The sequence below is a fragment of the Microcebus murinus genome, chromosome 4, assembly GCF_040939455.1.
Source record: "Microcebus murinus isolate Inina chromosome 4, M.murinus_Inina_mat1.0, whole genome shotgun sequence".
In the NCBI taxonomy this organism is placed as follows: Eukaryota; Metazoa; Chordata; class Mammalia; order Primates; family Cheirogaleidae; genus Microcebus; species Microcebus murinus.
This window is the reverse complement of record NC_134107.1, coordinates 16251009-16255699: the sequence shown is the minus strand read 5'-3', so window position 1 is coordinate 16255699 and position 4691 is coordinate 16251009. Positions and strand designations below refer to the sequence as shown.

The 4691-nt window shown below is 42.2% G+C and overlaps 1 non-coding gene across 1 annotated transcript; it reads right to left on the bottom strand.

Moving 5' to 3' along the window:
* Positions 1 to 4143: 4143 nt before the first annotated feature.
* Positions 4144 to 4247, bottom strand: LOC142870854 (small nucleolar RNA U13). Its single transcript, XR_012919183.1, has one exon. It is a non-coding gene; the product is annotated as a small nucleolar RNA U13 (small nucleolar RNA).
* Positions 4248 to 4691: the final 444 nt, after the last annotated feature.

Sequence of the window (4691 nt, the reverse complement as noted above, 5' to 3'; positions counted from 1 at the left end):
ACAGCAAGACAAGACCTCAACCAGGATGGGAAAAGGACTGGTGAAGAGGAAAGGGGAGGGGAGTACAATTTGGATTTCACTTTAATTGATTTATCCTGTCTGTGTGTGTGTGTGTGTTGTGTGTGTGTGTGTGTGTGTACACGTACGCGCGCACATGTAGTGTTTAGGTCAGGGCATTCTTTAAAAAGTGGTTTGTACTGCCTCATCCCACCTCTACTTGAAGGGTCAAACCCAAGAATGAGCTCTCTGAATAAATGTTGGTATATTCAAAAAGTGAAAAATGATAGAAACTTTTATCTCTTGACTCAAAAACTTCTATAGAACTTTGAGGACATAGACAAAAACAAAATAAAAAGATAATTTGATCTTTGGATGAAATGTATGTGGAGTGTGAGATAAAAATCTATGTGCTTATGATTCTTAAAATATATTACTCAGATGGATGTTTTCGGCACATAGAAAATAAAAGATACAAGATAGCTAACAATAAAGTTCTCAGAAAGACCATGAGTTACTTCTTTTATTTCTGTATCTTTGGATGAACAAGGGGAATTTCAAGTGATTTCAACATTGGATGAAATGTAATCCTTCCAGCCAGAGCCAGACTCAGTCAAGCGTGCAGGGTAAATCTCCGTGATGCCAGGCCACTGGGCAAAACTCCCAGAGCCAGTCAGCCTGGAAAAAAAGGTAGATTGCCTTTACATCACCAGGCCAATGCTGCTTTGCTCTCTGAATATGTAGTCCTATTGGCTAGCCTGCAGATGAGAAAGATTTCCTTTTATGTGGTTTAATTTCAAGTGTGTGATCCCGATAAAGCCTTTGATTGAAGAGAAGAAGCCTAACTAGCCCATTTCTAATAAAATTGGAGGTAGAAACTAAATTGCGGAAAATCCCATAGGGGAAAATATGAAAAATTGCTGACAGATTTGAATATTTCTATCCGTATGTTCAAGGTAGTGTGAAAGGGAATAATGCATTTACTTATTTACTCTGTTGGGTAGCTCTACACTATTTTATGTCATTAATCCTCTGATATAATATCTCACTTTCATAGATGAGAGAAAAGAGAATGGGTGCAGAGGTGGAGGAGAGAGGTGGAGTTTTAATTCTGCTACACGCCATGCCATGGTACACATAATAATTGAGATAATCGTATTCTGAAATCTCATTTTCCATCTCTGTAATTCACTTCCCTTGGATAAAGCCAGTACAGACTTGTACAGAATCTTGCTCTGTGACAAAGTCTATATAAGGTTTCAAGCTTTGGGACCAGTCATTTTTTCTGAGCTTCCTAATTTATGAAATGTAAATGATGAAAAATAACTAACTTCACAGCTTGCTATATGATTCAGACAAATTGAATATCTGAAAGTACTTATAAATGACCTACAAGTGTATTTACTGTAATGTCTCAAGTAGCTTGGATTCACGTTAGACTGGATTATCCTCTGTAAATATCTCAGAGGATACCATTTGCTTCCCAGGGCTGATCTGGTCGCAGCCTAGACGTCACCCTGTTGTGCCTGTTGGCTTTTGGCCACTAGAGCCCAACCCGGTCTCACTCACAGCCTTCAGGAATCGTCCACCTCAGGAGACTGGAGACCCAGTCTGTTGACTGCACCCAGAAGAGTGGGCGGCGTCAGACAAGTCCTGGAGAAGCCTAGCAGGCTCTAGAAAGAGCCAAGGAAACATGCAAACTAGAGCCGCCCAGTGTAGGTTAAAGCCTGTATTTAGAGTTAGGATCATCCCTCCATATACCCACACCCTCCTCCTAATACTGAAAGGAACTCAACTTCTTTTAGTTCAATCCCTTCATTAAACACATAGCACAGAGGAGCCAAAGAGGTTCAGCAGTCTGCCCCAGTATCCCAGCTAGAAAGTGGAAGAATGAGACCTGCAGTCCATGGATTTCCCGCTGCCTCTCCCCACTTCTCCATTAGACCAACCTCATTTTAGGAAACATGAGGTGTCTCTGTTTACGTCCGTCTCGCTGTCCTGCATACAGCGCCCTCTAGCTCCCGGACCTCTAATAATCCTCTGGAAGCTACAGGAACAGGAACTCATGTTCCAGACTTCTTTTGCCACCTGGACACCCACCTCTACTATAAGTTGGTGGTGCTATACCCCATCCCTCTCTTGATACAATAGGAAAAAGATGTGTCTCTTGCTGAGGGACAATTCTGAAGTAATGACCAAATGTGGTGTTCCTTTCAGAATAAGTGTCATTTGAGCAAGGCACCCAGGGAAGCTTTTTAAAAATAGTATTCCAAGGCAGATGTCTTCAGGTAAGATCAGCCCTTGTGCCATACTAGGTGAAGGGTTAGGACTAGTTTCTCTTCTCTTAATCCCTGACTCCTACCAGCAAAGCTTAGGGTGGATGGAGGGTTGAGGGTTGTACAAATAACTTGAGAGGCCACCGGAAAAAAAAAATGCCAGTATTCCCAATCTGGTTCTAAGCTCTGTTGTAACCAACTCTGACAAAAATCGATATGTAGTTAGTCTTGCTACGTGGATAACAAAGAACAGCTTCTCCTGGATAAAAAACCTTCAAGATATCCAATTAAAGAATTGCCCTTGCTTTTTTGACAGAACCGAATCCAGAGCAAAACAACGCTTTCATTGACTCTTTCCCCAAATTAACCAGCCCAAGTCCAAACCCTACAACTAATCCCTCCTAACACTTCCTGACTGAGGTGCCTCGAAGGTTGTCTCCCTCATTGCAACAAGCCCATAAAGCCAACCTTGTCTGACTGCAGGCATTGTTCCGGTCTGCAGGCATTGTTCTGGAGGCTTCCCACGTCTCCCTCCACAGCTGCTCCGCTCTGCATTCATTGCTCTTTTTTTTTTTTTTTTTTTTTAAGAATATGTAGTGTTTCATGTAAATACATATCTTGTAAAAATTTGAAAAATTAGTTAATCAAGAGGGAAAATAAGGGCAAAAAAGGAAAGTTGGAACTAAGATTGAGTTTAACAGCAAAAAATGTTATGGAAAGGACCTAGATTTCTAGAAGTCAAAATGAGGAGGAAGGAAGACCTCTTTGTTTTACGTGACTGTTACAGTGTGCAACAGACGGCAAGACCCACGTGTCTGAGAGGAGCGTGTTCCAGAGAAGACACTGTGTAATGTCCAAGGAACAAAACCCTGACGGTGGCCCAGCCGTCCCCGGCTGTCACCAGCTGGGGTGGGGTTTACCGCAGCCTCTTCACCCTGATACTCGGAGTTCCAAAAGGAACTTGGACACAAGATGGTTACAATGTGCTACCACCTCCCCCTTTCCTGTTGCTTTTATTTATTTCTTTTTTTGTCTACTTGCCTAGAATATTTTGAGACAGTAAAAACTATGTTTTATTCATCTTTGTATTTACTCTAGTACATACAATGGACAACATGGAGGTCAACACATCGACTGCCACACGAAAAAATTTTTTTTGCCGTGGAGCCAAGGTGTTTTATTAGGAAAACAGAATAAAAACTTCAAAAACAAAATGATCCTTTCTAATTTAATGAAAAATTTGTTACTTTTTGTTGTTTTCTGTGCGCGCCTTATATGTTACAACTTGAAATATAGTCCTTGCCACTCCTGAAGAGACGTGTGAGTTACATAGGCTTCACGAGGCCTTGGGCTCAAAACTAGCGTGAGTTAAATGCAACTCATGTGGCAGTTAATGTGTTAAAACTTGTTTAATAATGAAATGATAATACATGTAAGAATCCAAGAAGGGAAGGTCATTTAAAAGGATTTGATAGCTGGGTTCTATTTTCCTGGGGCCTTACAAGATCTCTTCTGGTTTTCATTGATTCAGTAAACTTTTAGAGCAACTGCCTGATGTTGAGCTCTGGCAGTAACTACAATAAGCTAACACTGAGCCTCCCCACACTAAAAGAGCTCATAGTCAAGTTAGGTAAAGAACTCATGCAACATGTTAACATGCTGCTAAGGAGGTTAAGAGGAGTAAGAAATGAATTCTTCCTGGGTGACTGAAGGAGGTGTGTGTGTGTGTGTGTGTGTGTGTGTGTGTGTGTGTGTGTGTAGAGGGAGGGGGAAAATAATAACATATTCTCCAGGGAGGTGACATTCGAACCCAGTCTTGATTGATGAGTTAGATTTTTCTTTTTTAATTTTATACTTTTCTCTAAGTTCACATCAGGCAAATGATGTACTGAGGTTGTGACAAGGTTTGAGGGAGGCACATCTCACACATGGGCGTGAAAACCCAATCATCATGCTTATGAACTACAAAAGGATCTGGTGAGTTAGATTTCATCAGGCAAAGCCACAGCCAGGAATTGCCATGACGTGTCGGGGGGTGGGTGGGGGGTCAGTGTGCAGAGTGCAGTGGGAGTCTGTCACGGGGAGCGGGGACCTGGAGGGCTAGCTGGAGATCTGGTGACGAGGGAGGTCAGCACCCAGTGGCAGATAGTCATGTATCAAAGTGGACTAGAATACAGTCCAGTTTAGGAAGGTTGTCCCATGCAATTATTATATCACCTCTTTTTAGTCTCAACCAGAGTCCGGGTTTGGATGACAAATTATATGGCTACCCTACTTACAGGATAATCCATTCTGTCCCCTCTCCTACTTCTTTTTTATCTGAGGTCAAACCCTTCTCTTCTGTCCTGGCTCCCACCTCCCCCATTACAGTGGGGGAGCTCAGTTTCTGAAGCCAGGAGGGCTCTTCCAGGAAGTGAA